The sequence below is a fragment of the Clarias gariepinus genome, chromosome 1 (genome assembly GCF_024256425.1).
Source record: "Clarias gariepinus isolate MV-2021 ecotype Netherlands chromosome 1, CGAR_prim_01v2, whole genome shotgun sequence".
Taxonomy (NCBI): Eukaryota; Metazoa; Chordata; class Actinopteri; order Siluriformes; family Clariidae; genus Clarias; species Clarias gariepinus.
In genome coordinates, this window is record NC_071100.1 from 29,503,216 (window position 1) to 29,524,588 (window position 21,373).

Consider the following 21,373-nt stretch of genomic DNA (forward strand, 5'->3'; position numbering starts at 1 on the left):
AGGAGGTTCCTGAGGTTCGCTTTTGGGGGTGAAGCTTACCAGTATCGGGTCCTTCCATTTGGTCTAGCTCTCTACCCGCACAAAGACGACTGGCTGGCCCAGTCTCAGGAGCTAGCGCTTCGACATAGAGATGTCGTCCTAGATCATCTTTGTTCCTTAGGATTAAGACCCAGCGCCACAAAAAGCGCGCTCTTTCCTGTTCAGAGGGCAACATATTTGTTTGTCACATGGGCTTCGATCATAAGGCGGGCACAGCTGTCTCCCGCTCGTGTCGAATCCATTCTCAACACCCTCAAGGAACACAAGCTAGACCATAAAGTGACTGTTCATCACTTTCAGAGATCTTTAGCTCTCATGGCAGCTGCATCCACAGTGATACTTTACACAGTGGATAGGTCTTAGATGGCCGTCCAGCCCAAGGAAGCTGGAGAGGTCATCATTCTCGCGTGGCACATCAATTGCCTCAAAATGATGGCTCTATTTCTGGCCCTAAAGTACTTCCTCGAGCATTTAAGAGGCTACCAGGTCATAGTGCAGGTGCACAACACTACAGTAGTCTTATATATAAATAGCAAGGGCGGACTGTGCTAGTGCCGCTTGAATAAGCCTTGGGTCTGGACACCTCGGCCCATACGTGGCCCAAATTATGCCTGCATGTGTTTTCCTGATAGCTCTGTTCCCGGGAGCCTTGGCGACGGTCGTCAACAGGGTTTGCGCCTCTGACTGATAGCGCCCTGTTGGACGACCAGAGTGTGGTTCTCAGATCTAACATCTCTCCTTGATGGCTCACCCTAGGTGACTCCAATGAGGAGGGATCTTCTGTCTCAGGCGCAGGGGACAATATTTCATCTCCGGCCCGAGCTCTGGAACCTTCACATCTGGCCCCTGATCAGGACCAATTAAGTGCTAGGGCTTCTACTGTATACAAAACATCCTACATCCATGGTTCTGCCAAATTTTAATGTTAATTGAGTGTCTTACAGAATAATTTATTCTGTAAGACAACCCAAATTCTTATCTTACCTAAACCTGGACTTAGTGTAAAAATTGTGACCTTGCCAGTCCTTAGCTCTCTTGAAATGTGGTGAATTTACTTAATCAGTAGTATATGGTATTTTATTTCTCTTAGTCAATGATAAAAAATCTAAAATGCTCTCTCTGTTGAGTAAATGACCTCTTTTTTCAGCCAGAGTGTCATGAGCAGTGAAAAATGTACCTACATCTATACTATATAAAGCTCCCTCAACATAAAAAAGTTCAGTAACAAGTTGCACAGTTTACTCAACTTTTCGAGACATTTGCTGGCCAAACAAAATACTTTACATTGCTTTTTAATTAATATAATGTGTACCCAGTTTAAAATCTTAAGTTGACTTAAATGAAAACAAATGAAAACAAGTTGGCCTAACAATGGCCAAAAAATAAAAACACAAAAACATTATTTAAATTTTTTTTAATCTTTTAAAACTAGTCAAAATAAAAAAAAAATGATCTGCACAAAACTGAGAATACAGGTTCTATTTTGCTCAAAGGTTGGTAAAATCCCTCTAGAACACCAGATGCTTATCAGTATCTTATTGATTATTTAATAGTACAATATCATAACATTTTTTTTTAAACTAGAAAAGATATGACTTTTTCTCCAAAGTATCAGACACAAAAAAGAGTCCATGGCGACAAGAGTTTGTTTCTTAATATGTGAATCTAAGAGGAACGTGTCTCTCCAAATCCAATAATAATCATTTGGATGGCTTCATAGGTGTTCATACAGTTCTTTTGAAATTCAACATTCAAAACACAATCATGTCCAAACATCACTTCTAAAAATGCTGCCTAGTCGCCTGGCCATCAAAGACTATAGTCCCCGCCAATTGCTTGTTCACGCTTCTCCAGTAGTTTCAAAAGGCCATCTGCCACCCCTCTTACCCAAACCTCCACAGCAAAGCTCTGATTACCGTAACTATGTATTTAGGGTTATGTTTTAAATTAACTGGGTATCTACTCGAATTCGGTTTTTATATAAATAATTTAATTACAATAACACACATAGATGAGCCTTAGCAACTCTGAAGACAAACTAACATGGACATTTTCCTATCCCTTAACTTACCGAGTACTGAAGCACCGCTGCTCCTTAACTGTTAAAAACTGGGTTTTTCTCAAAGATTCGTTAGCTGACACTCGCACAGCCATGTTTGCTGAGGTGGAGCAGGACGCTATTGCTGGCCAAAAGTCAGGGCAAAGTGGGGAAAAAATTTAAACAGTTATAATGTTTAGCTCCCTAACTTCTGTATAGTGGCAATTTATAAACTGTCTAAAATAATCTGTAAGCTGTAACTAAAACATATATATATATATATATACATATATATATATATATATATAATATTTTTATTATTTTTTTTTTTTTAAAGCCAACCCAGAATAAATAATCCACAAAACAGCCTCTTCAGTGCAGTTTAATAGCATCAGTCCAGATTTTAATTTTTATTTATTTATTTAAAGTTTTCAAGAACAGAAGGTTATCTGTTGTCTCAAAAAATACCACTGTTAGAAGTTAGGCTAACAATTCAATACTAATTTATTCAACATTTATCTAGTTGGAGTTTTTACAGTGTAGTTAATTCATAAGCTTAAGTGGCTAAGCTGAACCTGATGTTTCTGCAAGACTGGGCAGACTGTTAATGTTAACACTTGTCTCTTCCAGCAAAGGTTAATGACATGTCATAATCCAGCCAACATTGTGTGACCTTTCTAGAGGTTAAAGGGTCAGAAAGGCTTGGAGTTATTCTACAAATCTTGACATAACATACAATCCTACTGACTGCACATGTAAACTAAGCGCAGCATGGATTCAAGTGTTGGTGTGTTAAGTTAATGGAAGCTGCTTACATATTTAAATAGTTGATGTGTATTTTCCATTCTATGGTATGTAAGTTAGCTGCTCTCATAGTGCTGAGCTGCTAACTTACAAAGATAAACACTTTAATATTTTAATGGACAGGTCACAATATTTGTCTGAATTTTGGTAAATGGTTAAGTATATAGGGGCATCTATTAGAATATTTTAGAGTTGTTGTTTTTTTAAGTAGTGGGGCATCTATTAGAATATTTTAGAGTTTTTACTCACCCTTTAAACTAAGGAGCTATTGGTGGGATCAGACTTACTATGCTCTTCCTCAGCTCATTATTTTATCATATTCCCCAATGCTTTTTATTTTTATTATGGAATAGGTAAAATATTGAGGAAACATACTGAGAAATTCTTTACCAAATGTACCCAGATATCTGCACTTGAAAAGATGAAACATTTAAAAGAAAGAACATTTATCAGCAGCATTAGGAGGCAAGCACCCAATTTTCAGCTGCAGCTTAGGCACTTTGATAAATTGGCACACAGACTCATTTGGCATGAGCACGAGAGAGCGATACAAGCATATTTTAAACCATTAAGGGCTAAAGTTAGCCTACCCTTTTTGACCATCAATCACAGGTCTTCAATCCCCTAGTTCACACTAACTTTCTGTCTCATAAAGATGGTGTATTAGAGCCCAGAACAAATGTTTCATTTTCATGCTGGCAACCAGCTCTGGTGCTGTTACGGCTGAGGTAGAAAAAAGAGGGGGATAAAATATGATACCATTAATTTAATTATTTACTGAAAAAAGGTTTTGCACTCATATTTGTCTTACTTTATAAACCGGAGAAAAACAAACAAACAAACAACCCAAAACATGTGTTATCCATATCACTCCTGGGTTCCAAATCTATCCCAGAAAAATAAATATAGTATCTAAGCATTGTTCTGTTTTAATTTATTTCTCAGACATAATAGGGAACAAAGTGGACCTTAATCCTGAGACTAATCCAATCATATTTCACTGTGATGTCAGGAAGACTCCAGAGAATCCAACTTAATTATTCTCATTACTTCCTTTTTCAATCATGGCCCTGATTGAGGTGGTCCTTAAGGTCCTATCCTTTCCCCCATACATGTTTGGAGAATTAATTCAGTCCAGTTAATACCAGAAGTCTTTCTTTAGAAGTGGTCCGTGGGGTACCCTTACGCCTCAGGGGCAGATTTAGATAATAAAAATAACAGCAATTTCAGTAAGCACATGGCAGAGGCATACTCTTCTTTTAAGTGCCAGAGGCTCTTGCCAAAAATTATATTTTGATCTAAGAGAAGTTTATGCAAAGAGTCAGCTAGCATGTGGTTGGTATCATAGGGCTGATAATGTGAGACAGAGCAAAAGAAAGAAAGTGTTCTTTATGCTATTTGTCCTTTCTACAAATTAACCTCTTTATGTTGTCAGATTTGTTATATTTTTTTATACACAACCTTGAGGCTCAAGCTTACTATAACAATAATCCAGATAGCACACCGCTGAAGGGACAATGTTGGGCTAATGGCAGTGGATATGTTGGGCCAATTTTGGGATAAGTGGTTGGCCTAAAGTAATTTTGTCCGTTGGTCTATTGGCCCAATTGTGGTTCTTCAGCGGTGTGCTATCTGGGATACATGTGCTAATGTTGGCCCAACATTGCCCCAAACATTGTTTTTTACACTTTCTTCCTTTAAATTCCTCACTGAATGTTGTTTTTTAACCATTGTAGAAATGTTTGTAAACAAAAGTAGATAAAGTAAACTAAAATATTCCTCTACTGTCAGATACTACCTAAATTAGTCTAGAATATAATAATAGTATACTGTAGACCTCAGTATACAACCTAATATCATTGCCAAATGTTCAACACGGACAGTGTCACTGCTGTGCTGAAAACAATCCTCCTTCAAATAATGTAGATGGAATAGTGCTCTTTTTCCACTGATGAATGGTGTAGGAAGTATGGTCAAAGTGTACATAGAAATACAGGGACCCAAAAATGTATACACACTTTAACAATTGTTATCTATGCCTTTTTTGAAAACACCAATTAAATTATGGTGGCAATTTGTTATTTTATTAGGGGCCAGGGGTAGCTCAGTGGTTAAGGCATTGGACTACAATTCGAAAAATCCCAGGTTCAAACTGCACAACCATCTAGTTGCCACTGTTGGGCCCTTGAGCAAGGCCCTTAACCCTCAACTGCTCAGATGTGTAATAAGATAAAAAAATGTAAGTCCCTCTGGATAAGAGCGTCTGCTAAATGCCTAAATGTTATATTGTTTTCTCATTTGCCACATGATAGCACTATTGGTAATACTATTATGTGACCATAAGAAGAGATACATGTATTTTTCATCTTGAAGTTTCTTAGACACTCTGCAGATGGAATGCACTCATTTATTAAACCTGCAAAGTGACCTAATTGGCACTGAATATAGATGCTTGTTTATTGTTAGTAACTGTGACGACCCATGTGTATGTCTCACCGTTGGATTGAACTGCTCCGCCTCCTAATTGGGTTGATCAAGGACACCTGTGGCTGGGTTCCTTTTTGGCCTTTTTAAAAGGCAGTATTACAACTGGCCAGGAACTTGGGAGCTGCTTGTGGGACTTGATTTTGTTTGGTCTTTGGTTACTTTTGCTTTACTTCATGCATCCAACACTTTTACAGTTCATTACATTTTCATGCATTCACCTAACTCTACACTGCTGATTCTTGACTGTCTTATTCCATATTGTTTTGTTTCTATTATGTTAATAAACTTTATGTAGTATTGCACTTTCTCATGTGTCCCTGTTGTTGTTGCGCCCTTTTTGAGCCATGGGGCGTAACAGTAATGAAGTCTGTGGTGCAAGTGATTAGAGACCAGTGAACCATGGGTTTAACGCAAGTATACAGTACACCCTAAATAGAAAACCATTCCACATTAATGCATATAAAGTATATACAATAAGTGAACACATGTTTACATAGATGCAACTTATCACAGCCAATCCATGTGCATTTACTTCATTGGTGCATTTAAGAACAGTTTTCACTTCTATGCATTAAGTAGTTTTATTAGTAATTACTATTCATTTGGTTCCACCACATCCTACAACAAATCTCTCTACTTTCTACTTCACTACATCGGTGCATGTCTTTACGTTACATTATCACAGTGGTATGTAGCATCGAAAAACAGTAAAAAATGCCACCTGATTACTATTATGCATGATTGCATGGTTTGCCCTCCCTCTGTGAAAAGTTCAATCATGTAGCAGGTGTTTGAAAGCAGAAGCGGAGATTGTTTTAAAAAGCGATAAAAACAGCATATTCACAGTCTGAAAGCATACTCGCATAGTAAATCCCCCCCCCCCCCCCCCCACACACACACAAGAAAGATGGAATATTTTACAATGACTTAAAGACACAGATGCTAAAGTCTCTTTGAGCTTGCTTAATTTGAAATGTAAATAATTGACTTTTATTTTTAGTTGTGTTTTACCGATTTTTCCTATAGTTTAGTCATGTCCAATTCCTCCCCATCAAAAAGGGGCTCCCACATTAAGGCTATTATGTCCACTCAGTTGGAAGGGCCAAAGAATTTCCTCCAAACCACGTGATGCCAGCTGACCGCAACTGCTTGCTCACACACTGTTGGGTTCAGTGTAACACACTCGGAGGACAGCGCTATCTGCTCCTTCTGCTTGCACAAGCTCACAGATGCCCCTGTTTGAGCCGTAGAGCCATAATTAACATGAGAACACTCATGTGTCTTCCATACCACCCCAGTGAGAGAGCTCAGCCAATTTGCTGTCTCTAGATCCTGGGCTGGGAGAGGCTACTCAATATAGAACCTAACAAGGAAATAACAAAGACTGCAGTAAAAATGTGAAAACAGCTACAATGGAACTTCAGTGGACTGTGTATAGCTTGAAATACACAAATGAAGTTTATTATAACCAATCTTTATCACTAAGAAGTATTTCCTTCCAGCTACTGGCCCTTAAAGTAATGTGCTAAAAATCACAAATTATAGGAGAATGTAACTTTAACTGGTAATAAGGCAGCACAGAAATCATGAGGATGAAATTGACATTTTACCCTCTGGATGAAACAGCCTTTGTGAGCAGAAATTGCACTTGTTTGAAGCTGAATGCCCAAAGAGTTTGCTAGGAAATAAGTAAGAAAATGTAAAATCATGCCCCCCCGCCCCCTGGAATTTCTTAATGCTCGTATGTTTTAAGAATGCATAAAATGTTTTAAATAGATAGTAAATCACCTATAGTATACAGTACCTGAGTAGTATACTACTAAAAAAAAAAAAACATTATTCATTACCCATATTAAGTTAAAAACTCATACTCACAATGAAAGATAATTGAGACAACGAAAACTCCCTTTTACACATTATGAGAGAGCACTGCAGCCTTCAACTCATCAGGATCCTTTAATTTTAGTCCTGGAGAGCCACAATACAGCTGATTTTGCACAATACAGCTGATTCATCTAATTTGTCAATTACTAGATTCAGTGGGTAAGTTTAAGTGTTGGTAAATTACAAATTGTGCTGGACGCTGGCCCTCCAGGACTAGAGATCCCTGACCTAAAAGAAGTCCATATGTGACATTAAGAAGGCCATCATGGAGGCCAATTAAAGCTGTAAAATGCTATAGAGCTATGGAATATTTTTCCATAGAGCTTTAATATCTGGCATATGTGAAGTGCCCCAGTGGAAAAAAAAAAAAAAAAAAAAACACGTTAGTGTATTATAAATAAATTAAAATCCTTGATAGTACAATGCAAATATACTAACAAAAAATACCATTAGTTATATATATACATCATGCTTTTATCAAATTTTGGAATTAAACTTTAAATATACTTAAAAATAATTGTATTATAGTAGCCTACACTTCCCAAAAATATATTATTGGAAAATATACTCTAAGTAAAAAGTTAGTCTAATTTCCAAAGTATACTTATTTAAACTTTTGTTTTTTAATGTATTTTTGGTATATATTTTTTTAAATATGCTCGAAATAATCATTGTACAAATGAACTGAAAGTATAAATTAGAATACAAATTTTAATATACAGTAGTCTCAGTAAAAGTTAAATTTAAATGTACTTATTTATATGTAGTGCACTATTCTCTCGTGCATGCACGCTTTTAGACTTGTTTTTGCACGCTGAATCTCTCTCGAGCCCATGCTCTCAAACTCGTTTTTGTGCGCTGAAAATCGTTTTTGCACTTTATGTTTGCACTCTCTCACTCTTCTGTGCTCTCCGCTTCTAGTTTGAATTAACGGCTGGAAGCTGCATCATTGTGTGTGTTAGTTCATATCGTTACCGTTTTATTTTCATCGGCATAAGGTAAATTTTATGTTTTTTGTTAGGTAATTTGTAATTAAGTACATACTTTAAGCTATAGAATGTATTGTTTTATGTGTTATTGCTAAATCTTATGTACTTTGCTCGTGGTAAAATGCTCCATAGCTCTCGGCCTGTTTTCAGTCTCTGTGAAACAGCTAGAATCAACACACCAGGTTTAAACTAATACTGTACCTGTATATTCTAATACTAATGTCTGTCTGTGTTCAAAAATTGTTCATAAGTTAGTTTGTGTGTTTATGTACAAATAAACTATAGTAGTTTTTGTAACCTTGTGCAAATTAAATCTGTTGAACTCATGAATAAAATCTCCCTCATAATTACTGATGTAATGCTTTTCAAAAACATGTTATAGTGTAGAAAATGCATTTACAATTTGTAAATTATCCTAAACACCTTTAGTGTACTGGTAATACATTTGCAATACTGTAGTATAGAAGGTTGTATGTACGGTATGATATGATAAAGTATATTTGTATTAAGCACAAAGTGTACTTTTTAGTATTTGTAATTGACCAGAAGTATAACAGCATGCTACTGCTGCAAAAAAAGGAAACTCATGGTATATTAATCATGTATTTGTAACACAGTGAAAATAGCTGTAATGTACTTATAATACATTAAATATATACCTAAATTGTATTAATTACTGTCAGGTATGTACGTTAGTACTGTACACACACAGCCATATACAGTACTTTAAGTTTACTAAATAAGTAAGTTGTTCCACTTTAGCACATAAAACTATACCTAATACACTTAAAATTGTGCTTTTGTACAATTTAATGACAACTTAAATACACTTAGTACAAAATTAGTTGTTCCAAAAAAGCAAACTTTAAGTATACTAGTCATTAGTCTGGCTGCAAGTACATTTAAGTATGTTTTGGCATGCTAGAATTTAAAATACTTAGCATACTTTTTTTTTTACTAGGTTGGCTTGTATCCTATAACAAATTACAAAAGAAAATAACCCTCAATATCTGAGCAAAGGAAAAACTTTTAATCTCATTTTCATGTAAACATATTCTGCAAATCTAATTATCTAAATACCACCACACTACTTCTATCTCTGGCAACTGTGAGAAGATCCTTTATGCAGGTCAACCTCAAGAAAGCATCAGTACCTGACAGTATCCACAGTGGTATCATGAAACCATGCGCTAACAGCTAGCCTAGGTATTTACAGGTTTTTAACATATCCCTTCATCTGTCTGTGATCCCCACTTGTTTTCAAAAGAGGAAACATCATCTCATGCTTATACAATTACTGCCCTGTGGCCCTAAACTTGATTGTTATAAGTGCTTTGAGCAGATGGTTATTTTTTTTTATTTGCTTCTCCCTGCTTATCAACCAACAATGGTTTATCAACACTCACATAGTGAGACAAACAGCTCAGCAACTGAGCTCAACATTACCATAAAACTGCCTTCCCTACAGGACAACATAGGCAGGGAAGTCAAGGTAGTTTGGTGATCTGTGGAAGCTTGTTGTTGACAGACTGCTTGAAGACAAAAGGAGTCTCAGCAATGTCACTGTCATGAAATAACAACTCATGAAATAATCAGTCACACACAATCTCTCTGATGGTTTGGCATGTGCCGAGTGGCTATCCAAAACATGGGTAGAGTGGAGGGGGTGCTGTCCTTTTAGCACCATTAGGCTGACTGACCGAGGAGTAAAGTTACAGTATGATTGGCCATGGTAGCTGTAAACCTGCCAACAAGAAGTATAACTCCACAGCCATTTTTTCCACACTACTTTGCAAACTGTACAGTGGTACCTCAGCATAAAAAATTGCCTACGTGTAAGGTTTTATATTATTGTAAGACATTGTAATCTAATAAAAAGATTCCTGTGCTCTGAGAACAGACCCCTCACTGTGCTTCCTCATGCCTTCTGTGGTAACACCTTCTATATCCTGTATCCATACGAGGATACATCCAAATGGCTCTTGTCTGCTAGAGTCCTTTTTTTTTTTTATTTAGGAGAATGCAAATGTATCTCCTCTCACCTGTCTGTCTCCAGGTCCATCTTGGACTGACATGTTAACGACTGGTTCTTTTAATGTTCGGGACATAGTCCCGTTTAAATGTACTCTCTTGGCTGAGAATAAACAGAGATCTTCAGACATCATGCCTGTGTATGTGTGTGTTTGTCTCTCCGGGTCGATCGGGCCCATACCGGTAAGTGTATCAAGGTGCGGTGGACACAACAAGAAATAACTCTTCTTCTCTTAGCTTAAAACTCGGACACACTTCTTTATTATATTAAAACTTAATTAACTACATTAAGCTATATTACCTACCAGTTTACAAAAAAATTAAACAAAACTGGTCATCTTATCACTACATTTACCTGTAAGAAAAATATTATTTTGCAGTGGTCGATTATTGTTTTTTTCACAGCTGTATAATACAACCTGTTATCGCTTCTCGCTTACTTTTTCGGCTTCGCGTCCCAGCCCCTGAGGAGGAGGCCCTAAGTGGGCTGCATTGGGGCCCCTGATTCCTGCCAGGAAAGCCACCTGGCCCATTTTTAGTACCCTTTTTTCTGCAAGAACGAGCTTCATGTCCGCATGTCTGTGATGCCACATGTGCACAAAGGTCGAACCCATTACACTCAATAGTAAACTTTTCTGCATGTAAATCTCGATTACCACTGCAAGTTAATGCTTATTAATCGGCAGTGAGGGGCCTGTCAGAGCATCAAAGGCCTTTGTGAAATTTCCGCTTGTGTAAAATTGTCACATGTGATCAGAGCAGAAAAATACTACTGCATTACTATTTTATAGGATTAAGCACTACAAATTTAATCAAAATGCACCAGGAAAAGTATAGTTTTTAAATATCTATATTTTGAGAAAGGTTTTTGAGGGATTTAACTCCATTCGCCGTGTTTGGAGAAAGAAGAATGATGAGTATCATCCCAATAATACCATACCTACAGTGAAGCATGGGGCTGGAAGCATCATGCTCTGGGGGTGTTTTTCTGCACAGGGGACAGGACGACTGCACTGTATTAAGGAGAGGATGAACGAGGCCATGTATTGCGACATATTGGACAAAAACCTCCTTCCCTCAGTCAGAGCATTAAAGATGCATCGTGGGTGGGTCTTCCAATATGACAATGACCCAAAAGCACACAGCCAGGAGAAACAAGGAGTGGCTCCGTAAGAAGCATATGGACTTTAAGCATATTTGCACTGCACAAGTCACTTTTAATATGTGGATTGCACAACCATGGACATAACCATTCTTTTATTACCATTTGTTCGGCTGCTCTTATTGTTTTACATTTTTTCATATATTTTCCATATATTTTCTATATTGTGTATTTTGTGTACAGATATTTTATTTTTAACTTTTATTCATATATATATATATATATATTTTATTTTATTCTTCTCTAGTAAAACTTACCCTTTATTTTAATTTTCATATTTATTTCCTATTCATATTCTTAGGTCATGAGCAGTTGTCTAAGCATTTCACTGCATATCGTACTGTGTATGACTGTGTATGTGACAAATAAAATTTGAATTTGAATTTTAAAACATGGATTTTAAAACAAAATAACTGCTCATTAAGGGTCAAAAATCTGTATAATAAACAAGTGATCAAATACTTATTTGACACAGTAATTCACAAATAAAATGTGATTTCCAGATTTTTCCTTTTAGATTATACCTCTCACAGTAGAAATGCACAATGACCCAAAGCACACAGCCAGGAAAACCAAGAAGTGGCTCCGTAAGAAACATATGGACTATTTAAAAGTAAAATAACAGCTCTTTGAGGGTCAGAAATCTGGCTACTAAGAAAGTGATCAAATACTTATTTGACACAGTTATTCACAAATAAATTGTTAAAAAAAATCATACAGTGTGATTCCTATAAAAAATACACACACACACCTATATATATATAGATAGATAGATAGATGTGTGGTATTTTTTATGAAAGTTAATATTCATGACTAAAATTTGACACATTTTGACTACAACTTTTCATTTTCCACTTAATAAAAGACTAAACATTACATATATGTACAGTAGTGTCATCCAAAGATCATCATATAATTTCAGAAAGACCATCAATTTTTCATATAAAAAAAATCATTAAAGACAGCTCAGAAAAATGTGCAGTAAAAGCAGTGTTCTGTAAGTTGCAGACAGCTACACTGGTACATGATATGTATAAACATTTGGATACAAGATTGGATTTATTTTCATGGACTGTAATTAATCAAGTTTAATCACAATTTTTAAATACTCTAATTTACTTGTATTATAAATGTGCAATGTTGTAATCAACTAATACATGACAAACTGGTTAAAGGAAACAGATTATGCAGCTTAATAATATCTTTAACATTTAACAAATTTAAATCTCTTAAAGCAGCCATCATATTGTGAGTGTCAAGTGCAGTCAAGTGCTTTGAAACATAAACCCTTCACCACACTGTTCTCATTGTTTCTCACTCTGGAACAAGCTAATCTTTTATTAGAACTGGGCAGTTTTCATGGGTCTGTCATTTTGTTTTTAAACATTACCAGTAGTTTGCAACTTTAGGTAAACTCTGTACGTTACATATGTTGTAAAGGTGTTATTCTTCATCAGGGAGGGAATTCTACAGTTATCAATTTTAGTTGTTGTCCATGGCCTTCCAGGTCTTTTGGTTTTGCTGAGCTCACCAGTGCATGGCTTGTTTTAAGAACATATCAGCATATCAACATTTAATCATATCTGTCTCTGTGAGTGTTACGCTGTCAGGTGCATAGCAGTTTGAAAGAAGATATATTGGGCTGGCTTTACATGTCTTGGAGAAAAAGTGTTATCCTTCCCCATTTGGGTAATATATAGTTCCCTTTCAAAAGCTACACTCGATGCTGCGTGAAAACGCTATGGGAACATCTTGTCATGTTGCCGGTTGTGAAGCATGTGTGTACCAAACACGCCAAATTTTGGGCTTTTATAACCTCGGTTAGGTGACGTCATCTGATAGGACGCACCTGCAGGTTATAAATAGGAGTGAACCGGAAACATTCCTCAGATTCTTGTCTTTACCTAGTTGTGAGCGTGTGTGTCTAACCAGCAAAATAAGTGTTTAACTCACCAATAATGGCAGAGTTTAAACGAGATGTCCCTCCGTGTGCATAATCCATATCGGAGGGCGATCTCTACACTTTACTGCTTCGATTAAGTGCTACGCGCGCGCCTTGCATTTCGAGCCGCCGCGCATTCCTGGGGCTTAAACACGTGCATCCGGCAGAGCAGTGAGAGACGGATTTAGAACTCCTTTCTTTCGCGTTCTCATTGGATCGGGAAATCCCTCTGTCCGCTCGCAAGCGCGTGCTGCGCTTCTTGTGAATGGGCAAGGATAAACATCCTCTCTTGCTTCCGCGGAGATGGTACTTAAAAAGCACTTAAAAATAATAAAAAAATTTTTAAAAAAACATAGACGGCAGGTTCTGTCGGGTGGCCGGGGGCGGAGCCTCAACGACGCTCTCTCCCCTTTTCTTAGCAATCTCCATATGAGTTAACCCTTTCATGGAGTAAGCTGTATTCATCCCGTGTTTTTCTGCCATCAACTTATTTATTTATTTATTTATTTAAATATAATTGAGGTAGAAACGCGGAGTTATATGATGACACCCAGATAGAAGAGACGCTTCCAGGCTATCTCTCTTCTGGGACATCATCCTTCCTGAAAAGCTATTACTTCCTTTCAAGCTGTGTAGACTTTTTATCTTCCCTGGAGGGAAAAGCTTTTCAGGCAGCAGGTCAGGTTGGCGCATTGCACACCATGGCGGTTTTGCACGCCTACCAGACTGACCTGCTGAGAGACTTGAGTACTGGCGGGGCTCCGCAAGGTAAGGCGTATTGGATTTACGCCGGGCCACAGACTTGTCTCTTCGTGCAACAAAGCAGACGGCTTGTGCTATCGGCCGTTTTATGGCTGCTATGGTCTCCGCGGAGAGGCACTTGTGGTTGAATCTCAGGGGCATTAAGGAGAAGGATCGTGTATTCTTCATCGATGCACCATCTCGCCTCCCGGCCTACTTGGCGATGTCGTTAACTCGGTCGCCACTAGGTTCATGAGGCGAAGTTATATAACAAGCCTTCAGGAAATTCCTTCCCCGCCTTGCTCAAGAGTCGGGACTGTCAGCCACCCAGTCTCGACCGGGTCTGACTGTTGCGAGGCATGAAACACACAAGGAGAGTGTTTTTGAGCTGGGCACCCCCTCGCAAGATTGGGGTGCGTCATGCAATCCGCCTCAAAAGAGGTCAGACTGGCATATTGTCTTCACAAAGAAGCCCTGAGGTTTATGTGCCCAGGACCGTGGGGGGTGGCCCCCCAATGGGGAGAGGCAAGCAGAATTCCTTTTAAAGAATGAAGTGTTCTCCCTGGCACCCCCAGGAGGTTGGTGTTCTTGCTTCGCCACCACTGGTGTTTCGGGCAACTCCAGTCTCCAATAAAATGTTAGTTCCTCAGGTTTTTCCTGCCGTGTTTCAGGATGCCGAACATCTAACATCCCCCCCCCGTTTAACCAAGCCGCTGAGCTTTGCCCCTTTCTGAGAAACTGGCAGCGTGGAAGCTACTGCCAAGTATATCTCCTTGGGCACTAAGCACTGTACAGAGAAACTACAGGATTCAGTTCTCACATCACCCTCCGCGTTTCAATGGCGTGGTCTCCACTTCCATGAAACCGGAAAGTGCAAGAGGAACGGGGGGCTGCGTCCAATTTTTTTAGATTTTGCGGGCCTTACCGCTATTTAAAAATAAATCAATGGAAATATTGCTACAACACAGGAGGTTCCTGAGGTTCGCTTTCGGGGGCGAAGCTTACCAGTATCTGGTCCTTCCATTTGGTCTAGCTTTTTCACCCGCACATACACAAAATACATGGATGTAGTTCTGGCTCTTACGACTCCAGAGCATCTGTATTGAATTACATGACTGGCTGGCCCAGTCTCAGTAGCTAGCGCTTCGACATCAGCATGTCGTTCTAGCTAATCTTTGTTTCCTAGGATTGAGATCCAAAGCCATGAAAGCATGCTCTTTCCTGTTTAGAGGACAACATTTTTGGGTGTCACATGGAATTTGAGCGTAAGCGGGCACAGCTGTCTCCCGCCCGTGTCGAATCCATTCTCAACACCGTCAAGGAAATCAAGCTAGACCAGAAAGTGACCATCACTTTCAGAGAACCTAGCTCTCATGGCAGCTGTATCCACGGTGACACCTTTGGACCTTCTGCACATGAGAGCATTTCAGTTGTGGCTAAGAACCAGGGGATTTTACTCTAGGGCCAATCCCCAATAAGGGCTACGCGCCAGGTGCTTCGTACCCTTCCTATGTGGTTCAGACCCCGGTTTCTGACTCTGGGTTGCGGTCTTAAATGACCATCCAGCCCAAGGGAGCTGGAGAGGCCATCTTTTTGCGCGGCACATCAATTGCCTCAAAATCATGGCTCTATTTCAGGCCCTAAAGCACTTCCTCCAGCAGTTGAGACTACCATGTCCTAGTGTGGGTGGACAACACTATGGCAGTCTCATATATTAATTGCCAGGGCGGACTGTGCTCGCGCCGCTAAATAGCTAGCGCACCAGATTCCTGTCCCTCAGGGCGATTTACATTCTGGGAAAATTTTATGTAGCGTAAGTGGACCTCTTTGCCTCGCAAGATCAGCAAATGTCCCCTTTACTACTCTCTGACTCTAAGTCAAGCTGGTCTTCCAGCCAGCGTAATTAAGACTATTCTAAGTACTAGGACTGCCTCCCCTCAAATAGAATGTATTTGAAAGTTAGTGCATGACGAAGCAGGTAGACCCAGTCCACTGCCGAATTGTTTCAGTGCTGTTTCTGCAGAAAAAATTTGTCCTCTGGCTTGTGCCCCTTGTTGAACCACTAGAGTCAGCGCCTCAGGTTTCTGACCCTTAAGATGGTTTTTCCAAATGGTGTTACCTCTCTAAGAGGATCGGACAGCTATTGCCCTCTCCTATGAGGCGCGTGGGTTCACTTCGCCTCTAGGAATCAGGGTTCATTCAAGCAGGGGAATCGCCTCATTAATTGCACTAGCAAGAGGTATTCCTTTGCAGCAAGTCTGTAATGCGGAGGGTTGGTCCTCTCCGCACACATTTGCCAATATGCATCCTATTGTTTTTTGAAGCCTCCTGTCCTCCGCCTTTACAGCTTCGGAGCAGGAGAGACTTCACTTACTGTGTCCAGTACGTGCTCTTCAGATTTACGTCCACCGCATTAGCCAGTGGCATAAGTTAGAGCAGCTTTTACATGTTTTGAAGCCGCAAGCGGCGTGAGAGATGCTATTGCCCTCTCCTATGAGGCGCGTGGGCTCACTTCGCCTCTAGGAATCAGGGTTCATTCAACCAGGGGAATCGCCTCATCAATTGCACTAGCAAGAGGTATTCCCTTGCAGCAAGTCTGGGACTCGGAGGGTTGGTCCTCTCCGCACACATTTTCCAATATGCATCCTATTGTTTTAAAGCCTTCTGTCCTCCGCCTTTACAGCTTCGGAGCAGGAAAGACTTCACTTACTTTGTCCAGTACGTGCTCTTCAGATTTACGTCCACCGCATCAGCTAGTGGCGTAAGTCAAAGCAGCTTTTACATGGTCTGGGGCCGCAACGGGGGGTGGCCCCCACTTCACTGGGCTATTGCCCTCTCCTATGAGGCGCATGGGCTCTTTTCGCCTCTAGGAATCAGGGCTCATTTAACCAGGGGGATCGCCTCATCTATTGCACTAGCAAGAGGTATTCCCCTGCAGCAAGTGTGTGACACGGAGGGTTTTCCTTTCCGCACACATTTATTACATTTATAGTTTGGATGTTTATGCTACTCTGGGCCCACGGGTCCTCGAGTCAGCTACCCAGACTTAGTTCTGAGACCTTCTCGGCCTTGTGTGCACACGCTACACAACCTTGGAGTCCAGACACTTGCAGTGCGGCGGCGTTGGCACTCTCGTTCCCATAGCGTTTTCACGCAGCATTGAGTGTAGCCTTTGAAAGGGAACGTCTCGGGTTACTTTGCTGTAACCCTGTTCCCTGAAAAGGCGGGAACGAGATGCTGCATCCCAATGCCGCACTGCTTATGTGACCGGACGTCCGTTCAGTCAAATCAATCTGAGGAATGTTTCCAGTTCACTCCTATTTATAACCTGCAGGTGCGTCCTATCAGATGACGTCACCTGACCGAGGTTATAAAAGCCCAAAATTTGGCGTGTTTGGTACACACATGCTTCACAACCGGCAACATGACAAGATGTTCCCATAGCGTTTTCACGCAGCATCTCATTCCCGCCTTTTCAGGGAACAGGGTTACAGCAAAGTAACCCGAGACGAACTTACTGGTAGGCGGAAAAAAGGTGATGCACCCAATGATGAGGAAACGAAGCATTTTAAATTCTTCAAAAGACCCTCCAGGCACCATGTTCATTCCTGTGTCTTTCATTTACTCTTTGTGTGGAATTTCTGTGTATAGTTTTTCAGTTCTGCATGACATTTAATTTACTTTATCTTTTGTCCTCCTTTATAAATTTCATTAATTTTTATTTACATTTTCAATTATTTCACAAATCGTACTTAATTTCTTAACTCTATTTCTTAATTTAATATGGAAAACACTTTGCATTACCTTGAGTATTAGATGTGCCATATAAATAAACTTACCTTGCTCTTATGTGTGTGTGCGCGTTGTGTCCTTTCATAGACTGGCATTTCATTAAAAAAATACCCTGCTCATGATCAGAATAAGCTGTTAGAGAAACTGAGCAAACAATTGCATAAATTTTACAAGGATGCGGAATGCAAATCTGGATCAACAGAGAAGTCCTGTGAGGTTATGGGGTTAGTGTAGTGATTTCCTACAACGTATTTACACAATATGCCATATAGTGATCGTAATTCACGTTGATGACTTATCCAGAGTAGAATCATTATTTTACAGGATACATTTTGGTTCCAGACTAAAATAGAGATAAATAGCAATGCAGGGTTTTATTAGAATAATCAAAGCCAGCATGTTAAAAGCACAAAGGAACCTGAGGTACAGGCAAAGGGACAGGAGACCAGCAAACAGACAAATGAAAGCAATGAGAGAATTAGGTAATCAAAAAAATAGAGCAATCAAAACAAAAACAATAAAATTTTTCCCTCTTGTAAGTTACTTAATTAATTTTTACTAATGTTACTTCATATGTTTCTTCCTATCTTTGCTGTAGTTCCTGAAGTATATTATTTAAGATGAATAACCAAATAATAAGCAGGGACCTTAGGTGGTTAATGTCTTCAATTCTAACTAGACCTGAAAAACTATGCCAAATCTTTTATGCAAAACAAAAGACTGTCATATCCACAGTCAAGAAAGAGTTAAGCAAACGGTACGTCACAAGCTTTCATCCATGCAGAGACAAGTGAAAAACAGAATTACTGAGACAGAAGAGAAATACTGCTAGAGTAAGTCACTGAGCCAAGATCAAAATGGAAACAAATTTACCTCAGTTACAAATATGTGTTGGCTAAAGTTATAAGCTCCACATATGTATGCATTGTGACGGCTTAAAAAATATTTTAAAAGTAAAGATCTTCCGTTTTCCAGCAACACTATTCTTGGGCTAATCTCTTACCACAACCTCCCTCTTCTTACAGTACACCTATTATGCTGGTCATAACAGTCGCGCTAATATTGTTTAGCTACAGCCCTAAAAAAATTACTACGTGTGATTTTCCTAGCTCCATCATACCTCATTCAATAATTTCTTTAGTTGTGCAGTGTTCCTTATTTGTAGTTACTGCAAATCCCTAGTTCATTTGTGCTTTAGATAGTAATGGCATGCAAAAATTAGCTAAATGCTAGATTTTTTTATGGTGGAAATATTCCCAAAAAATGGATAATTTGATTGGGACATTAAAGACTTATTCCTCAATGAAAATCTGTCTTATCAATGCTGTCATGGGCCTCATGGATAATAAAGTATACTTTTGAAATTAGGACTTTTTGCTTGATTAGGCTTTTCCCCCATCCTTTAGTGCTACAGTATTTAAATATGGCGACCAATTAGCATTAAGAAGTAGTCACCATGACGGTTATTAATCCAAGTCACTAACAGTGTGCATAAGACATAATGCAAGGACTTAATGATAGTAATCAACAATAATTAAAGTAAAATGATCACTCACTCACTTAGAGAAGTCATTACGATGAGTGTTGTAGCCTCCTGGGTGACCTTTAACAACTAGACTAATAGAGAGAGAGAAATGTATAATTTAATCTGCAGTAGCCTGGAAGATGGAAGATGTGACTGAGTACATACGCACTGAGTATGATTTTTTTTTTCAATTTAGCTGTATTATGATGTAATATAAAAGTATATTTCTGAAGTTTGTACACAGTAGCCCAAATTTACAATTAAACATGAAACTGATTTTTTAAAATCAATATCTTTACTAATGTTAAGTTTATTTAAAAAGATAAATTTCTGATTTCTATTAAAAAAAAAGTACTAAGTTAGAGCCATGTTAGAGTATTCTATGATACATTATAATCAAATATTTAATAGAATAGGATTTCTCTGTTAAAATGCTACTTTTTTGTGCCCGTCAACTTGTATTACCCACTTTCTAAAGCTATTTGTACTAAAGAAAGTTTATGCATGAATGTTATATTTTCTTTCAGATGTAGTAGAACCTGTTACATATGTCATGAAATATGCATTGTGTGTAAATGCTCCATAATTCTCCTCAAAACAAAAGTATTTTACCCTTTTCTTAATGTCTATTACTTACCAGGTTCTAAAAACCAAGTCACCATATGCTAATATAACACTGTCTGAGGTGACAGGCATTCATATTAAATACTTATCAGATAATGCTTTCTAAATAGCATAACACAAATCCTTCACTCTTCTGTTTGATCTGATTGAAGCAGTGAAAGCAATCCTAATAGTAATTCTCCTTTAGTTCAATAAATAATAAAATCCTTTCTTTTATGGTGAGAGAAAATATCTAGTGAATTGCAGAATAATAAAACAATGCATGATTATATGAGAGCCAGAAAAGCTGGATGAATTCATTTAAAAATAATAAACCTGTTTTTACATTAGACACTTGTAGGGAATATTTCATTTTTTTAGTGTGTTCCATGATACTCTGTGTGCATGAGAACAGAGTGCTTTCTTTCATTGATCTCGACACGCTGCGCTATCAGCAAACACATTCCTTAGTATAACCTATGTTCAGGTCATAAAACTGGTCTCCTAATGAAGAACAACTACCAAGCTCCTGTTCTTCTCCATGTTATCTTTTATAAACATTCTGGACCAGATATAACCACCTGTGCCTTCCTTTTTGATACCTTTGTGTGTGTGTGTGCATATATATACTCCTGTTTTCCACAATAAACTTTGAACGTCTCACTGAGCACTGGCTTGTGTGTTTCATTGGGGGGGTTCCCTGGATCCAGGCGGGACAAGCAGAATACAGGCTGAGCACTGAGTAGACAAAATGGGGTCTACCAAATTCAAGAAATCCTTACAACACTGGATGCTTTTTATATTAATGTCCTTCTATTTAATTCTGTAAGACAGAAGTACTGATACTAGGACCACATGCAGCTATAAGTAAGGTTTGTGATCACAGAGTTACTCTGGATGGCCTTTCTGTTTTATCATGTGCAGCAGTAAAATACCTTAGTGTAATTATTGATTCCAGTGTTTTATTACAAACTCGAGTAGGTATTTAGAAAATATTGACAAGATAAAAATTATAATGTAACTATATCATACAGAGAAATTTGTTTTGTGCTTTTCTTACCTCTAGGTTGGATACTGTAACATCTTATTGTCTAGATGTTCCATTAGGTGCATAAACAAGCTCCAGTTTTTCTAGAATGCAACATCCAGAGTCAGAACCAGAAGATATTATCACATATTATCAAAAATTATTTGCATTAATTTTAAAACACTACTATTGAATCTCTCTCTCTCTCTCTCTCTCTCTCTCTATCTATCTTACTCTCTCTTTTTCTCTCCGTAATCTTTCTGTGATGGCTTGTGACTGCTGTTGCAAAATAATTTAGTGTTTAGTCTA